At 47.3% G+C, this 19,326-nt stretch overlaps 1 protein-coding gene across 2 annotated transcripts in view; it reads left to right on the top strand.

The window, feature by feature from the left end:
* Positions 1-19,326, top strand: part of FOXO1 (forkhead box O1) — a 689,450-nt gene that overhangs the window by 194,617 nt on the left and 475,507 nt on the right. For both annotated transcript variants that reach the window (XR_014818871.1, XR_014818872.1), the window contains exon 3: positions 17,619-17,694. The gene's annotated coding sequence lies outside the window, so the exon portion shown is untranslated. The remainder of the gene's footprint in view (positions 1-17,618; positions 17,695-19,326) is intronic.

The following is a 19,326-nucleotide window of genomic DNA, read 5'->3' as shown; positions in this document are numbered from 1 at the left end:
GTGCAACATGTCTGGCTTCAGAGGGACCCCGTGGCCATCCAGAATGACAGTCAGCAAATTAAGCACGCCGACCAGACAGCTACCACATGTGCTTGTCCTTTGTTCTGGGCTGAACCATGTGCGTGCTCTGATTTTCCCAGTTTTTCTATTTAATTTTATTGGGGAATATACTTCATGGTTATAGGAGAGAAACAGATGCCATTCTTTTGGTACAACGATTTACCTCTATGACAAATGGTATTGGAATCTGGAGTTCCTGCTGTGGCTCAGTGGGTTATAAACCCTGTTGTCCACGAGGATGTGAGTTCGATCCCTGGCCTCACTCAGTGGATTAAGAATCTGGTGTTGCTGTGAGCTGTGGTATAGGTTGCAGATGTGGCTCGGATCCTGTGTGGCTGTGGCTGTGGCATAGGCCGGCAGCTGTAGCTCTGACTCGACCCCTAGCCTGGGAACCTCCATATGCCACAGGTGTCCCCTAAAAAGGCAAAAAAAAAAAAGTGTTGGAATCTTTGGTGAGATCTTGAAATATTGTGATTTGACAGTATTTTTTTTTGACTCTCAAGAGTAACCTTAAACCAGCCCATTGTTTTTATAAGCTCCATTGTGTTTATAAGTATTTATCCTTTAAAAAGATAAAATAGGAAAAACCAAACCTTAGTATTTAATAATGTACCTAGATAGTTTTTTGGGTGCTTTAGCTGATCACTTTATTCAAGATTCTTATGCAGAAATTCTGCTAATATTGTTTTCACAGACCCTTATCAGGAAGATCGTTCAGTCTTTCCACTATATTGAAGGCGACGGGGCCAGCAAAACTGATATGGCTTCATTTTTAGAAAAGCCTGGGCGCATTTCCTTGACTTATGATATGACCACAGGGTCTGTCATTCATTCAGTTAGGAATCAACAAGTTTGAAATTCCACTAAGTGCAAGAAAATGTGCACCTTTGTTTTCTCGGAAAGAGGGGGACCTGCTTTACGTGGAATCATGTTGTAACCCTCATTCGGCGTATTGTGCCTGCAGAGAATGGTGTTTAGTTCCTGCTGGTGAACTTGAAATGGGCACTTAGCATTTGCCTGACTCTGTGCTACACTCTGGTTCCCACTTTTCTGATTTTCTGCAGAAGACCAAGGAGCAACCCTGCTTAGGGGTGGGGGCGGAGGAAGGGCTGCTGACAGAGGAGAGGAGACCTTTACCTGAACCACATCTAACAAACCAGAAAAATAAAGGCAATGTTTTCCTGCCTCAAGCATCTGGCTTTGATCTGCCCAAAGTTGATCTGAGAACAGAGACGTTTAGCGCACTGTCCAGGGTGCTCAGATCTTCGGTCTCCAAATGCTACCCTGTGCACCTGGGTCTTTGGAACAGCCGATGACCAGGCCTGGAGGGGATGCCGTTTCCCCTTTCTTGGTCACAGCCCAGCTCAGGCATGGAGAAGAAGGCTCAGGGCACGGTCACCTCATCATTAGACCTGCTTCTTTGTCTTGCTGCTGAAAGTGGTCTGTAGGGAAAGTCATCGCTGGCCAAGGTGATGTGGACAGACTGATGGACTCCCAGATGTTTACGCTCCAAGGATGGTTGGGCTGTGCTAGGAGAGCTGTGTACTTTGCTGCCAATGACATCAAAGAGCCAGCGTTTACCTGCCCCACAGGGCACTTGGCTTGACGAGGTCAGGGATTCACATCACTTCTGCTGAAGTAACAGGCTCTAAGTGGGAAGGTGCTTTGCAGGGCCGGCCCTCATCATTGTCATCATCGTCGTTGTCACAGATGGTGGAATACTGAGGGGAGCCTGATTTTTTCACATTCTTGATTCTGCCTTTAGTAGGTGTTTTTTTCGAGACCGGCTATCTTGCTAAATACCATGAAACAAATCTGTTAGTGGATTGTGAATTAAGTGTATCTTTCTTTGAATACTGAAAATGTTTCCTGATCAGCAGGCCTGACTGAAAAGATTTTTCAAATCTTAATTTTGGTTGATGCTCTTAACTAATTTTGGTTGATGCTTAATACCTACTGTCTTTGAAAAACATAAATAGTTTATACCACAAACTTTTGTTAAAGGTGTGTGTCCTTTCCTCCTCAAATACTAAAATCTTTATCATCTGTGAAAAAGATTGGTTAGCTGATCACAAAACAAATTTTCTTTCTCTTTCTCTCTCTCTCTGTCTTTTTTTTTGCTTTTTAGGGCCGCAGGTGCAGCATATGGCAGTTCCCAGGCTAGAGGTTGAATCAGAGCTACAGCTGCCAGCCTACACCACAGCCACATAAACGTGGGATCTGAGCCACATCTGTGATCTACACCGCAGCTCACAGCAATGCCAGATTCCCCCACCCACTGAGTGAGGCCAGGGATTGAACCCACATCCTCATGGATATTAGTCTGATTTGTTTCCACTGTGACAACGAATTTTTCTTGAGTATATGGCTACGCTATGTTTTTCAAAACAGGCGATGTGATTGAGTTCTAGACAAAAGGATGTAGGCACAAATGACGTGTGCCATTTCCAGGCTTGGGTGGCAGATGATGCCCTGTGCTCTTCCCCTTCCACCCTCTTGATGAGGATGAGCATGACCACCGTGGAAGGCACCGTGAAGTGGCAGAGCCACAAAGAGGCAGGAGCCTGGGCCCTTCCATCACCACTTGGAGGAGAGCTGCCCCTTCTCAGGAGGAGTCACTTTGGACTTTGTGTGTGTGCAAGAAATCAACTTCTATCCTGTTTGAGCTATTGTATAGCTTGTGGCTTATTTATTATAGTAGCAGAGGTTACCCTAACTAATTTCAGAGTTGAGAATCCTTAAGAAAAGTATCTAGCAATGCTACCCACCAGAAGGTTCATACCCTCGGGGGTGTGACAGAACTGGGTCCGATTTGTGGCTCTCTGGGTGTTAACTGCTGGGTGGCCTCTGACATTTATTTCACTTTTCTGAATCTGCCCTGGGGCAGTGTCAGTGCAGACAAGCAGTAAGGCCTGAGTGCCTTGGTTTATACACATTTGGGGCTTATTTGACAATACTCCCTCTCAATGGGAGCGGACCTTTGGGGAAGCTGGTATGGGCCAGAGAGGAAAGCTTTAGGAAACCTTTTCCCCTCTCCCTGCTCCATCACAGCTGCTGGTTCAATACCTAGCTAAACGTTCCAGTTTGCTAAAGGACCCAGGAAGATGGGAGTGAAAGGCATCCCCATGAGATATCAAAAGCTGAGTCAGGCCTCACATCCATGTTCCTCAGAGTTAAATGCGCCAGGAATATTTGCAGTAACCGTGGAAGGAAAGCATCACTGGGTCCTCCCTACAAAAAGAGGTCAAGTACCTATTTTTAGTAGAGACAGGGGGCTTCACCAGTCACAGCGGGCACACGAACAGGTCTGCTGGCATCTGGGAGCTGTGATCTGAATGGCACTGGCCTAGACCAAAGGAAGCAGAATTCCTAGCTGCACACACAGCCTTGCTCTCCCGAGGGGCTTCCTGTGTAAGAGCCATTTTTGGCCTCTTCCTTTACTGGCACTCAAGGGTGAGTAGTTCTCACTAGGCCTGCAGGTGTGAAATACTTTCTCAAGTCCTTGGGCATTTTCTCCTTTGGGGAGTCACTTGGGTTGTGATGTGTCTGGAGGGCTCAATTAAGCAGCCCAGCTGGGGAGAAGACCTCAGCCAGCTCCGAGCACTGACACTTTGCAAACTTTTGACTCTACATGGAGTAGTTACTGACTTTTGGAGACTGCTTAAATTGCTAAATATTATGAGAAGCATCCACTAGTAGAAAGATAGTGACTTAATTTGTATCTCTTTTTGAATATTTAAATTATTTGAATAATTAAATCATTTCCTGCTGGTAGAGCCTGTCTCGCTTGCAGAGCCTAGCTTCGTAGGGTGTTATCTCTGTGGTCTCAGGACTGGATTATTCAGACAGTATTTCCAAGGTTGATTTTGTTTTGCTGATGCAGGAAGGCACACAGAAACTTTCTTACTTTAGTTTTCTTGGGCCTTTTACTTTGTAAACATGGATGCTACTTGTGCTAACTTATGAGTGAAGGACAAAAATTTAAATTATTTTGATGATGCTAGAGAAAAATTAGAACACTCTTATTTGATGACAATTGTCTGTTGGGGTAGCGTGAATGTGTTTTTGTATTATCTGGTATAGTCCATCTGGAATTTTCCAAGAACTCAGGTTGTCTAGGTCAATGGTCAAATTGCTTAGCTTGGTAGAATGCTGCTAGGTAAGATTCTGTCTTATTCCTTTTGTGTGTAAATGGATTGTTTACTCAAGTTGCAGTCCACTCTGCTTTTTTGACTTAGGGGCAAAATTGACTTAGCAGTTCAAGAGTCTGGAACTAGGAGAAGTAAGTGATGGGGGTTTTTGACCAGCGAGACACCTTATGAACAAGCAAAGACCCACAGGAGTAGACATTGTTGCTATGGGCACTAATGGTGTCATTTGTCATAAAGCGGAATGCAAGCCTGACAAGCATGTACAAGGTCAGCTTTCAATGGAAGGGAATGGGTGGAGGTGGCCAGAACTTGTCACGCTCAGCTCCCATCTATCCTAGGTGTCCCTGTGCTCCCAGGAACCAGAAGAAATTACAGTGAATCTTTTCTTTCTTTGGCTGTGCCCAGGGCATGTGGTAGTTCCTGGGCCAGGGATGGAACCCACGCCACAGCAGCAACCTGAACCACAGCAGTGATGACACTGGATCCTTAACTGACAGCCACCAGGGAACTTCCAGTGAATCTTTTTCTTACCTGATTTCTGTATGAGTGCATGCGCATTCACACAGGTTCACCTGTGCATGCAGGGAACAGCGTAATGGCCCATCTTAGATATTCAGGGAGTGGTATGGATGACAAATCCAAAGTCAAGGGTTTGGGGCTTGACCACTTAACCTTGCCAGTGTTAGCTGTGTTGAGGTCAGGTCTCTTTCTCTGTCCCCATCTCTGTCTGTCTCACACACACCTGGAGGAGCAGAGCACCAAGGAAGAAGTGATGCTGGTCGCAACCTGATGTCACCTCACCTGTGTAGTGAGCAGACTCTGACATGCTCTGCTTTTTCCCTGGGACAACAAGCAACTTACAACACTGGCATCCAGAATTCCATTATAAACCGTGGTCTTTCATCTCAGGGCTGTATGGCTCTGCCGAGCCCTGGCCTGAGCATCCTGGGCAGGTGTTTCTGGCTTGTGTGCTCAGAGCCTGGCACCCCAGCAGCTCTAAGACAGGCCTGGACTGGACGTCCAGGCCCTCATCCCTCTACTCCTGCTGTCTATACAAGCTGAGGACAGAGAAGGCGCTCTGGCCATCTGGTTTCCTTCAGGCCTAGGGCTTCTGGGCAAGGTCCTTTCTGAGCCTGTGTAATCACTCGGAAATCCCTAGGGAGCCTCTATACTCAAACTCCTACCACACTGGAGGGGACCTGCCACACCACGAATTCTTCATCTGCCACCAGCCTGCCACTTCCTACCCTGAACAGTGTGTTCTGCAGCCTCACGCTACACCTAATTTATGGTGCATTTTGAATATTCTTGGAAATGTCCATATAATGAGAGGAAAACAATGTGTGTCTAAGCAGTCTTGTCTCCACGTGCAAATCTTCCCCTGGCAGAAGTCACATTAATGCTAATGAAATCTGGATGCTGACATCCTGTCCTGCGGTTGGGGTGGTCTCCTCTGTGCTGAAACAGTTTCTTCTCATTAGCCCCACCGTCCTTATTCATATTAACAGGGATGATGAGAATTCAGGAGGCTGGCTTCTGGCAGAATCCAGAATTAATGGGGAGGTTGGGGGGAAGGATGAATAGTTGGGAAGTTAAGATTCACTGTGATAGTGAATGGACTGCATCCTTCTAGGGTCCTCCTGAGAGTTATTTTGCTCTGAATGAGGTATTCGGTGACTCGCTGCCAGGCTACAATTTTCGCTAATGGGGGGCCTTCTCACAGCTGAAGCCCTAGTTTGGGAGAGACTTATCTTGTGAACGTTTTACAGCTGAGGTGTGTGTGTGTGTGTGTCTGTGTCTGTGTGTGTGTCTCTGTGTGTATGTCTGTGTGTAGTTATGTACGTGGATCTATAGTTAACAGTCAGCTCAATCAGGATTTATTTACTGCGAGAGGGTTTGCTGCAAGGGTCCATTGTGAAAATGCCCATCCATAAGCATTTCATGCTTTTAATGTCTTAATGACTGTCTCACCCACCGTATGAAATGTGTTAAAGGGAAATGCAGTGAGGCAAGTGGGGGCAGAGTCAGGGAAACTTTCTTTCCTCGCAGAAGAGAAATGTTCATGCTGTGGGAAAGTCAATCAAAAATGGTAGATGATGTGTCTCCTACTGATTTCATTCCCCGTGGAAGTTTCTCTAATTTTTGCTGCTTATTCAAGCGTTGAATGTTGCTATGTCACATCCCCCTATGTTCCCAGGGCTGTTTGTGACTCTGAGAGGGGATGAGACATCTGTAAGCTGTCCCCAGGCCGGCAGCCCTCAAGGGCAGTGTGGGGAGGGGCAGCCAGGAGCGTGCACAGTCAGGGAGCGTGCGGGTTTCTGTTCCTGCACGCAGTTGCTGTGCCGTGGGCATCATGGCTGGTGGCCCAAGTGACTCAAACGTGGTTCAAGCAGCCAGAGGGCCACGCTGCGTTTGTGTAGTGTGTTGAACCAGCGCTCCCGGGGCAGCGGGGAGGAGAGCATCTCAGGTGGAGCTCTGTGTCTTGTCTGGAGCTGCGGGCCCACCCCGGGGCGCTCTCAGCTCCCTCTCCTATTAGGATGCTCCAGGGGAGGTTCCAGGGCCCCGGCTCACAAGCTGGAAGCCCCAGGTTCGGGGCCACATTCTGACACCATAGTTGCCATGTCAGTGGTGTGACATGGCTGAGTAAGAACCTGATGTGGTCTGAGGACATGCGAATAGGGGGTGCCATCTGGCTCAGAGGGAGCCATGGTTCCGCTGGGGGGTGGGCACATCTGGAGAACTGAATCCCCTTCTGCCTGCTGCCCTCACAGAGTGATAGAAACAAATCAAAACACACTTGGAGGACAGCCTCCAGGGCAGGGCGGGGAGGTGAAACCATGTCAGGAAGGCGCAGAGGACTGAGGGCCCTGGCCTGAAGAAGGGGTTGGGGGAGGTGTGACGATCTGACGCTGGTCACGGGCAAGAGGAATCGGAGTCCTTGGTGAGGCCCTTTGAGTGTGGTCTGGGCCCTGGCGGAAGCCATGGAGTTCACTTTAGTTGCCCATGAGAAGGTCTTCCCAATGGTTGCAAATGTCTAGAGGTGCTTTAGATGGTTGTTCTTGGGAAGAATCCTACCAGATTCTTCCATGCTGACATGGTTGTCGTGATGCTGTGGAAGTTTTGATGCAGTGTTGCAGTGTCACCACAGACATTTCCGACATGATTTTTAGGACAGAATCAAACCTTGCTAGCACTAGCAGAACACATAGTAAATGGTTTTATTCCTACTATTAAACTTTCCTCCATTTTAGAACTCAGGGTGAAATAGATGACTTTGGCCCATTTCCCGCCCCCCCCCCCCCCCGGCCCAGTCCAGCCTCCTCCCACTGCCGACCCACAGCTCTTCGCAGGCCCCGTTCCTGACATATCCATGGGACCCACCCTGACCGCCAGTGTCCCTTTTGATTTGCCTGACCATGGTGACATTGACACTGCAGACCAGCGACAGTCTCTGAGGTACAGTGGGGGTTACAGCTGAAAATACTGAAAGGATTCACATCTTTATTTGTATTTTAGAGTAGCTGGTATTTTCTACTGTTACCCAAAAGCCTCGAGGATAACTTTATACGCTACATGTCAAGATGTCCACGTGTCAGATTGGCCTCATCGGAATGTTGTTCTTATAACGAGCTGGACACAAGGAACTCAAGCATCATAGGGGTGGTTGAACATGGTTATTTTCAAGATAATTTGTAATTCTAAAATTCTGTGTTCTAACTCAGTAGTTCCCAGATGCAGATCCTTGGGCCAGTGCTGGTCCAGGACAAAGTTTTCACCATCTTCATGGAAATGCAGAAAAATAAGAACAATGGATATTGCTTTCTCTAAGGCTAAATTTACTCAACTTTAAGGACTTTTATTCTAAGAGAAGGGTCTTTGTTTTCATTTTGTTGTTGTTAAAGTATTCTTTTGTTTTTAAATATTGGTGATGGTAGGTGGTATTTAAAAATGTCAGTGGACTGGAGTTCCCCTTGTGGCTCAGCAGGTCAAGAACCCAACTAGCATCCATGAGGATGCAGGTTGGATCCTTGGCCTCACTCAGTGGGTTAAGGATCTGGCGTTGCTGTGGCTGTGGCGTAGGCCGGCAGTTGCATCTCCGATTCCACCCCTAGACTGGGAGCTTCCATATGCCACATGAGCTGCCCTAAAAAGAAACAAACAAACAAAAAACAAACCAAAGCTGCAGAGAACTAAAAAGTCAATAATAAAATAACACAATAAAAATGTCAATGGACGAGATAAATACCCCTGTCTCACTCTTAGGTTTTTTTCTTTTACTGATATTGTAAATGTCTGGGAACCCTGATTTATGTCACCCGGTCTTTGGAAGCTCATTTATTCATTTGTGAAATGGGCATAGACACCAGGGTTCCCTATCAGCATCGTTGTCAGTCTCACATCGGCCACTGCTGTTTACAGAAACACAGTCCATATGCTTGGTATGACATTAATGTCCTGAGCACTGAGTGGCCAGCAGTGTCAGTATTGCTAAAATGAGTTATCGCATGAAAGAATGAGCGGACAGAAATACACTCCTCTTGTCTTAGTTTATTCTTGGCTAATATTTCCTCCTCAGCTTCCAGTAGCACAGATGAAGGCAGCCGGGAAGTTTGCTGTATTCTGTCGGAATCACTGTGACAAAATTTCTGCCAGGGCAGCCAGGGGAGACCACTGTGCCCGGGGAAACAACGTGGGCTCTTCTGTGGACCCAGTGCGGGCGGAGCTGGGGTGGGCTGTGGGGTTGGGAGCAATTCCAAGACGCAGGGAGAGGGGTAGCCTCGCCTGTCTCGAGGTAGGGGTGAACGTGCAGCGTGTTTATCAGGCCTGTGCCTCCAGCCAGGTGTGAGGAACCGGCTTGTGCCACTGAGACCACGCCCTGCACCAGTTAAGTCACAAATCTCTGGGGAGGCCAAGCTTTCCAGGTGGTTCTCATATACAGCCAGCCCTGTCCCTCTCAGCGCCAAGGGAGCAACTGATGAACCAGGTGAGAGCGCAGGTGAGCTGGTTTCTATCCAGTGCAGCCAATTCCCCCTTCAGTTGTCAAGGGACCATTGCAGGTGGGAGGGGCTTCAGTGCTCGCTCTAGAGCACCAGCTGGCGACACTCCATCTCCATCTTTTGTCTGTATATTTCACGAGGGAATTAATAACATATTGAGGTTGAAGCGTCTGAAGAAGTCCTTGCCTTCTGTAATGATGTTCAGAGCAGCTGTGGTCCCAGTGGTGGGACGGTGGAAACACCTTAGTGCCCATCACTGGGGCCACAGACACAGTGGTGGCACGAGATGGAATATGGTGAACACAGAATCTGTAAGTATCATCTTATGTGCACAGTATAATGTGGCATGAAAAAAAAGCAAGTTACCGAACAGCACATAGAGAATGAAGCAGTTCATGTGGTTATTTAAAACACACTGTATGATTTATTAAGCATGGTTACAGCTATCTTGCTGTTTCTGGATACCTATTCAGGTGGTCCCACAAGAGCTGGGGCCCTAGAGGAGACACAGCAGAACCACCTAATGGTGGTCGTGGGGAAAGGAGAGGAATGGAGTTGGAAAGAGATCCAAAGAGGACATTTCTGTAGTGTTTCAGTGCTTTTACAAAAAATAACGGAAGCAAATATGAAAATGATTACATGAATTTCAGGTCATGGGTACACGGACGCTTATATATTCTTTGTTCTTTATTGAAATTCATTTTTAAATTTAATTTAATAATATAGCGGCTAGAAGAAATTTAGCCCCTGGATTAAGATTCTCTTGGCTTCAGGCCTAGCTCCTCCACTTGCTGTGTGTGCGACCTCTGGCTATCTCCCCTTCGGGGGTCTCATCTTTACAGTGGGGCCAGCACAGCACCTGGAGCGTGGTGAGCACATCCTGCAGGTTGGCTCTTAACATCAGCATCCTCCTGCTGAGATGACAGAGATGGACTGTTCCTGTTCAGCCTTTGGAATCCGGCTCAGATGTCATCTCCTTCAGGAAATGTTTCCTAACCATCCAGCCAGGTGCTCCTACAATACTTCGTTCTACCCTGCATGGTCCCCCCCCCTGCAGGCCAACCTCTTCGAATGAAGATGATTCATGTTTCTGGAGTCTTTAGTCGGTGCCGGGCACTCTCCTAAGCATCCTGCGTGTTATCTCACTTAATTCTCACAACATCTCTTGCGTTTGATGTCATCATTCTTTGCCACTTTACATTCTCCTTTACGGCGTTCCCATTGTGGCTTAGTAGTTAATGAGCCCGACTAGTATCCATGAGGACTCGGGTTCGATCCCTGGCCCTGCTCAGTGGGTTAAGGATCTGGCATTGCCGTGAGCTCTGTTGTAAGTCACAGATGTGGCTTGGATCTGGCATTGCTGTGGCTGTGGTGTAGGCTGGCAGCTACAGGTCCGATTCAACCCCTAGCCTGGGAACCGCCATATGTCACAGGTGTGGCCCTAATTTGTGTGTCTCCCCTAATGGGTGGTGAGTTTCTGGAGCCTAGGGACTCCCAGAAATGAGGCTTTGTACCCCTTGTGCTTGGCACAGTGACTGAGAGAAAGAGCTCATTCAAGAGATTGCTGAGTGAATAATGAGTGCACGAGGTCAGGCAAAGCAAGCCCAGCCCCTCGGTCACTTGCACGGCAAGAATGTGAGATGGTTGGAGGATATTCTCTGGGATCCTTGGCTCTGCTTTGTGTCCTGAGCACCATGTCGCTGAGGGGTCAGAGCAGAGAAGTGGGCCAGTGTCTCCTCTTAGGGGCAGAGCTTACTGATGGTTTGCCAGGTAAAAGTGTGGGGGGCGCTCCTTCCCACAGCTCTTGGCCTGGCTCACTCTGACTGTGCTTTGCATGTCAGCTTACACACTCCTCCCCAAGGTGGCCTTTCTGATCCCCTGGGCGGAAGCCGGCCTCACCCTATACCTTCACCTGATGGCTCTCAGATGGCTGTCTGGAGGGAAGGGCTGTGTCACCCGGGCCTCTGACGTTCGGGCCTGGTACATTGCACGCTCAGTGGATGAATGGAGTCAGGAGGGCTGAGAGTGGGAGGACTGGGTTATTGAAATCCAACCCAATATTCAAATTCACTGATAAAGACTGTGGCTAGTGTTTTCAGGCCAGTATTCTGGGGGCTTTGAGCCTCTCTGTACCTCGGAGCTTGGCTCAGCTGATAAGTGATTCTTCTAGAAGGAATCTTGCTCAGTGGGCAGAATCTTCTGTGGCTGGCGTCGCTCCAGACCCACTTCCCTGTTAGTGGTTCATAACTTACACTCTGAGTCAGGACCATCTGGGGGCATTAAAAACACAGATGTGACCCCTTCCTTGCCCCCACATCTCTGTACACACCTAGCGGACCGTAAGTCAGAATTCCTGGGGTGACGCCCAGGAGGCATGTGTAGGACGTGGCATATCCTGGGGTGATACCCACTGCTGACCTCTTTCAGGCCACCAGGCAGTTCCTGATGTCCTTAATTTCTACCGAGGGAGTTCCCGACATACCTGCCTCTTAGGTGGCGAAAATGCATGAGGTTTTGAAGGGCGAAGAGATGGATCTTTTGCCCCCAGTACAAAAACACACTTTCTCTTCCTTTCTTCTCACCCATCTCTTTTCTCTTTCTCATCTTTGTTGCATCGCTCTTACCTGAATCTTAAGAGATGGATGGAAACAGCCCGAAACAGGCAGAGGTGACCTCAGGCCTCAGCTGGGTTGTGGCCTCCCAGCCCTGAGCATGCAAGGGGAGATGTGTGGCATGTTGAGAATGCCTGGAGGGAGCTTGCTATGCAGAGGGGCCTCCCCAGAGCTCATTTACTGGTTTAATGGCCACATTTCCTTCTGCTCCCCTTTTTAAGCTTAAAAAAGATCTCTGTCAAAACAACAGGAGGCGTCACAGATGTAAACCTTCCAGTCCTTCTGAGCATGCGAACCATTCCCTGGCTGTCAAGATGATTCCAAACGAATCTCTCCTTCCCATCTTCCCATAAGCATCAGCTCCCCCTTTCCCCTTGGGGCTCCCGGGGGTCAGGGTGGGGAGCCGGCCGCGGGAGGGACTCTGTCCCCGCCCCCACCTGTGTGGGCGACCCGTCAAACGTCTTCATCCGCATGCAGGGAGGAAGCTGCTTGCTGACGCATCACTTAGTTCTATCACTGTAAGAGCAAAGGGTAGTGTTCCTTTATTTACAAGACCACTTCTGAGGTCTGAGAGGGTCAGTGATTTGCAGGTGGGGAGCAGACACTGGTCCAAGACCCGGCTTCCTGGTCTGCGTGCCAGGGTCCCTGCACCACCTTCTCCCTCCCCATTGGCTGGGTGAAAGCAGCTCACCCCCCACCCCACCCCCAAGACAGGTGTAGGGTGGCACCTGCCAGCTGGCTCCGTGGGACTCTCAGGCATTTCCTTTGGCCTCTGGGCGCTCTTGATAAATATCCCTGTCCTACCTTTGAGACAGAAGCCTCAAACTGAACATGAATTAAACTTGAGTGAAGGTGCTTGGAATAAGAATGCGGTCTGAGATATTTAAGATCTATAAGGAAGGTGGGCGTTCCCATTGTGGTACAGTGGTTAAGGAATCCAACTAGGAACCATGAGGTTGCGGGTTCGATCCCTGGCCTTGCCCAGTGGGTTGAGGATCCGGCGTTGCCGTGAGCTGTGGTGTAGGTCGCAGACGCGGCTTGGATCTGGTGTTGCTGTGGCTCTGGCATAGGCCAGTGGCTACAGCTCCAATTTGACCTCTAGCCTGGGAACCTCCATATGCCTCGGGAGCGACCTTAGAGAAGGCAAAAAGACAAAAACAAAACAAAACAGAAAAACCTAAGCAGTATAAGGAAGGAATGGAGCTTAGCCTCTAAGCCTCATTTTTATTCCACTTGAGGTTATACAATCGCCATTTATTAACTGCTTCATGAACACACGTTTTGACTGAGGGCTTTTTGCGTGCTAGGCACTGGTTGGGGCTGGGAGCATGGGTGTATGGACAGCTCAGAGTGGGGGGAGCAGGGGCGGGCAGTGGGGCTGGTCTGTTGCTCCTGGGATAGGAAGGAGGCTCAGGGAAGGCTTCTGAATGTACACGGAACGGCTGGCTCCAAAGCCCGGAGGTGGGAGTGGGCTAGGAGGAGGGAAGTGACAGTGAGGAGGGCGGTGTGGCTGGAGCAGGTTGGGTGAGGGGCAGAGCCAAGCACGAAGACGTGGCTGGACTTTGCGTTTTATTCTGGGTGTGATCAAGAGCCTCGGGGGTGGGGGACGGTGTGCAGCTGTGATGTGGGTTCTCAAAGCATCACAGTGGGGCGGGGAGTGGGGTGGCCGTGTGGCAGCTTGGACTAGGTGGGAGGGCAGGGCTGGGGGGAGTGGTCCCATTCAGGATTTGTTCTGAAGGCAGGACCACCCAGGCATTTGCTGACGTGCTGCATGTGGGGCAGAGTAGGAAGGAGCTGTTTGGATGAGTAGTGGTGTGTCTAGATGTGCACACCTGAGGAGCCTCTGTGGCCATTGGCACTTCTAGTAGTTAAATTTCAGGGGGCTCCTGGCAGGAGATGGGCCATCGGAATAAGCTTCTTCTCTGGAGCTGCTACAGCAGCATTCTGGCTCTCTCCCCCCATCCCTGGGTTATCTTTCTAAAGGAGGGTTAGCTACTTTCCATTTCCCCAGACCAGCAGTAAGTCCCATTTAGATCCAAGTCCAGGCCAGCCTATTGGCAGTCATGGCCTTATCCGAGCTTCCAGCCCATCTCCAGATATTTCCTCACCTGCATGTACCAATATTCCAGACACATCCCTCCCTCTCACGCCCCTGCCCCTGATGTCACAATCGCACCCCTTACCTGAGTTTATGCCTCTCACGTGCCTATATTTTCAAGAGCCTTTGCAGACATAGTCAAAATTCTGCCTTCTCCAAGTTCACATCCTATATTCTTCATGATGGAATTATTTCTCTAATAAAACTTTATTTGTACATTTAGTCTAGTCACCATTTAATTTTTCTCTGTATTACAGATATATATCATTATATACATATTATATACTTAATAAATATTTACATTTACAAAATATAAATATATATTTATTTACATTTTGTATGTCTTATGTTGTAATCACATATATAATATAAACATGTGTAATTATTACTTTTAAAAATTTTATTAGACTTACGACTTTAGTCGTTGACTTACAATGTTGGGTTACTTTCAGGTGTACAGCACAGTGAATCAGTTATACGTACACATATAGCTATGCTTTTTCAGATTCATTTCCCATAGAGGTTATTACAGAATATTGAGTGAGTTCCCTGTGTGATATAGTAGGTCCATGCCGTTTATCTATTTTGTATATAGTCGTGTGTATATGTTGATCCCAACTGCCTAATTTATTCCTCCCTGCTGTGTTTCCCCTTTGGAAACCGTAAGTTAGATTTTGAAATCTATGAGTCTGTTTCTGTTTTGTAAATAAGTTCTTTTGTACCATTTTTATTACATTCTACATATAAGTGATATTGTATGATGTTTATAATATTACTTTTATTAATGCAATGTCTCCATTATTAGATTGTGCTCTTTTTAAGGATGAAGCTATGTCTTACTCTGTATCCCAGTCTAACCTAGATTTTTAGCCCCTCAGTAAATGATCTGAATCATATTGATTCAGTAGAGTTTGGGGCTAGGAAGTACTTTTGAAGCATTAAATGCCCTCTGATTACAGTCATTGCTGGTGTAAGAGGGTGACAGTAACATGCTTGTAACAACCTGGAAATCAGGTAGCTTTCTGTTTCAGAGGCAGCAGGCACTCTTTAAGTCATCCAGTGGTCCAGAGTATTTCCCAGCCTCCTTTGCAGTTAGGTTGGCCAGGTGACTAGCTCTGGGCAGTGAGGCGTGAATGGGAAATCAGTGGTCACTTTGGCTGAGGCTCTTAGGAGCCAGCCCTCTCTTCCGTCAGCCTGTAGCCACGTGTGAGATGTAGACCACAGGATAGATAGAATCTGGATCCAGACTCACCACATGGAGAAGGGCTCTGCCATCTCACAGTAGATCTTGCAAGGATACAAAATAAATGTTGTGCTAAATCTGTGAGATTTTGATTTGCTTGTTACCTCAGCATAGCCTACCTCATCCTGACTACTGTATATTCTCAGAGTAAAATCTGGGGTTTGATCGGCTGTTTGAGAGAGCAAAGTCAGAAGCGATCTGTCTGTAAATTTGCTGGCATCAGACATCACTTTTGCGATGATTCAGAGAATGAGCTCATGGAGGCAGAAATAGAATATGACTGTAAACAAACACACAAACAAACACCTGAAAGCTGATCTGTTGTGAGAGACCGTGTTTCAGAAGGAGGGGGGGCTGTAGAAAGGGAGATGAAGAACCAGAGGTTGGTCACCTCCTGGAAAGACAATGTCTTGGCTGAATGGGGGGGGGGACGGCGTCTGGGCCTCTTGGAAGATGAAACTGTACCATAGAGATGGACTTGGCAGGCTGTTTGGGCCGGATGCCATTTCACAGATTATGTAGCCTCCTGGTCCTGGTGTGAAGCCATGTTTGCACTAGAACCTCCTGAAGATACTGAATTTGCCATGAGTTTGTTCAAAAGGAGAGAACACCAGCATTGTTTCTAGCTGATTGAATCAACAGGTTGCTCTTACTGCAAGTGAATTCTCTAGCAATCTAGTTATGTGTATCAGTCTCTGAGAGGCGGTAAGTGCATTCATGACAGATGGAAATGAGGCCTGATCCACTTGAAACCCACCTCATGAGGCCTTTAGGCAGCCAGGTGGGCAGCCAGCCAGCCAGGTCTCAGACCCTCCCCAGGCTCCCTGGCTCAGCATTGCTATGGGGGGCTGTACATGGTGTAGCATGTGTCCCTAACATGCAGCCTTCAGATGCTTCCAGAAATGGAGTTGGTTGGGAGACATAGGTAGCTTTGTCTGGATGATCTGATGAGTCTTTACATTAAGATCAAAGGCCTCAAAACACCCCCTTAGAGAATCTTCTTGAAAATAAGTTTGGTTGTGGAATCGAGAAACACATAGACCCAACCACAAGCAGAATTGATTTTTGTTTATTTCAATGGATTTTAGGGAGAGGAGTCATGAAAACATACTCTAACTCTGCCATTTCCCCCAGAAACCTCAAAGGTACTTTTAGCTCATCAACAACAGGTAGAGCTGCAGCTGTGTGTTTGAAAGCTACCGGCAAATCCGTCCTCAAATAAATAGTTGTTTCTCACACAAGAATCATGCTGTGGAGATTGTCAGTTCTCTTTGTTCTCCTTTCTGGTTCCAGACTTGAAGGCATGGCTATGTTCTTGTATTCCAAACACTAGGCCCCAGACTAAAAATAGAACACAAGTCTTTGTTAATTTTTTTTAATGGTAAAAATATTCATATAAATCAGAATTTCTGAAGGAGGAGAAATAATAAGAAATAGAAAGTAGGATGCTTCCTCGTTCCATCCCCCAGAAAAAGCCGCTGTGACTAGTCTGGTGAATATCATTCCAGATCTCCTCCCTACACATATACAACCATATGTTTTATTATTTACAAAAATGGGATAATTTTATGCATGCTGTCTTACAATATGCTTTTTTTCTCTCAGCAACATATCTTGGGCATATTTTTCATGTCAACGCACATTTGTTTTTTTTTAGTGGCTGAGGAATATTCCATTTTATGTTGTGTGTACTGTAATTTATTTAGCCAGTTCCCATTGGTGAATGTGTGCTTTGCCTTCAGTTTTTCATGTTTATAAACAGTCCTGGAAAAAAAAAGTCATTGTGTATAGATCTCTGGGTACTGTATGGCCTTACTATACTTAAGTGTTAGATGAGAAAATATTAGGTCAAAAGATTTCCGTATTTTACATTTTAAAGCTTTTGCCCAAAGTTTTGTACAGTTTACACACTCACCCCTGCCGTGTCAGCATCCTGGTTGGAGTTGCCCTTTGATAGTCTTAGGTACTAGAAATTTCAGGGCTAGAGCCTACTGGGCAAGGTAGAGGTATCATTTTTGAATTACTAAAATGCAAAAATTACCCCATACACTGCTGTTTTGGTCGTGGTTTCATTAGCACAAAATGGTAACTGTGACTCATGAGTGAAAGCAGAAGCTCAGCCCATTCTGACATTCTCCCTAGTTCCCACCTCTCGCCCCCCACCCCCAGCCCCCATGATGACAACCATACAGGGTGGGGGGGTATGTTGGGCTGGCTGGAGTAGGGAGCTCTGCGCTTTAAATCTCCCTTTTACAGAGAAGTCAGTGGGCTGAAGTGGAAAGGTCCTTCCCTCCCACCCTTGCTGGCTATGCGCCCTTGGGTGCATCACACGTTCTCTCTGAGCTGATTTCTTGATCTAGATAATGGTATTTTGTGATTCTTAGTTCGTTAAAGAAAGGAGACACAAGTCCCTAACCCAATGCCTGACATGCCGCATTTGCTTGTTTTCTCTATCAGCTGAGCATCTGACTAGAGCTTCTGTCCAAGAACCAGACTTCACGGTGACAAACGACTCCAGTTTCCCCAGAGAAGGGTAAGTTTTAACTGTTGGAATACTCTTTTTCCAGACTTGTTTGCAAAATGTTGGACATTGTTATGTTGTGGAAAAAGATGCTTTTTTGTTTCTTTGTTTCAGAGCAACTTTCTCTACTGGCCTTACCCATATCCATTATTTGGTTTTGCCAAGTGCGTTGTGAAATAAGTCATGGTGTGACGTGTACTGTTTGGCCGTATTGTGTACCTGTGGTTCCTTATGTTTAAATCTGCCTGTGTTTCGAAGGTGGCTCTGTTGAAAAGTTCTGATGGGAATGACTTGAGCCAAATGAGACTAGTATTGGGTCTATGAGGCTTTTCACTCTGTGTCCGTGTGAAATTGTTTCTTGGGTGAGCTCCTCTACCTGAGATTTGAAGAATCTGCATAGTAAGGTCTTTCTTTTGGTAGCTACCTGGTGGTTCAACCCGACTCTTGTGCTTCTGGCCATTCAGTCTATACCAGGGTGTCTAAGCCACATTGCCACTCATCTGGAATATCCTCAAGAGTCCCGGTGGATGTGTGGTTGCAGGTGCAGAGGGAGACCATTCCTGGAGAAATGCAAAGAGCCTAGAAAGCTGGTGGCAACACAAACCCTGGACAGGAGGGAGGCAGCACAATCTAATTCATTATGTTGCTTTTATTTAACCACCACCAAAGGTGGAAAGTGTAGTCAACAGCATCCCTAATCTCCGCATGAGGAAATGGGAATTCACAGGTTCGGTGGCCGAGCTGAGGGGGATTTGTAAGGCTCAAGCTTGAACTGAAGACACGTGGTCCAGTGCAATCTGCTAATAAAACAAGCAACTCCTCAGCCCCATTCCCTCCCTCCCGTCATTGAAGGTCAGTAATGCTACTGTGTGTGAGTAAGATTTCTAGTGTCATTTATATAAACTGTGTGCCAAATTAATTTCCTAAGTTAAACTTGAAGTTTATCAGCGGTAGACCTTGAAATTCATATATGCAAAGTAGGTCAAATCCCATATTACGAAAGAGAAAAGATAAGCACCCATTTATTTGAGCTTTAAAAGGTACTGGAATGAGATAAGAAGAATGTTTTTATCAAAACGGTAGAAGCTACAGAAAAAAAAGTTGACTTGATTATATAAGGTCTTAGATTCTAGATGCTGAAAAGTAGACAGGAAGTGTGGTGAGAAGACATTTGGCAAAGTCAGAGCCGGAATCTGTGCAGAGATCTCTGGTGGCTCAGCAGGTTAAGGATCTGACCTGGTCACTGCTCTGTCAAGGGTTGATGCTGTGGCTTGGGTTCGATCCCTGGCCTGGGAGCTTCCTCATGACCAGAGAAAGCAGCCGCAGCAGCCGTGGGGTTCACATGTCTCTGAAGCCCTGGGGGCTGAGGATGGCCTGCTTAGTCCCCATCCACCCTGCTTCTCGCTGGAGGTGTTGGGAATCTAAAACTGATGCGTGGCGGGTTCCCCTGCAGCGAGGATTCTGAGTGAGAATTAGATCCTGCGAATCAGGCACTCTCGTGCTTTGGATTCGGAAGGCAGAGTGAGGTGGGTACCCTCCCACGCTCACTTCCAGTGAGGCGTCCCGCAGCAGCCCTGCAGCTTGCCTTCTCCAGGTTCCCAGGTATTGAGAACCAATTGCAGATGCAGAGCAGCTGTGGGGGCT

This window comes from Sus scrofa, chromosome 11, assembly GCF_054392235.1.
Source record: "Sus scrofa isolate SSC_HxYL_T2T_F1_AM1 chromosome 11, Sscrofa_HxYL_maternal_Yorkshire_Landrace_v2.0, whole genome shotgun sequence".
Classification (NCBI taxonomy): domain Eukaryota; kingdom Metazoa; phylum Chordata; class Mammalia; order Artiodactyla; family Suidae; genus Sus; species Sus scrofa.
The sequence above is the reverse complement of the archived record's forward strand: the minus strand, read 5'-3'. Positions and strand labels throughout refer to the sequence as shown.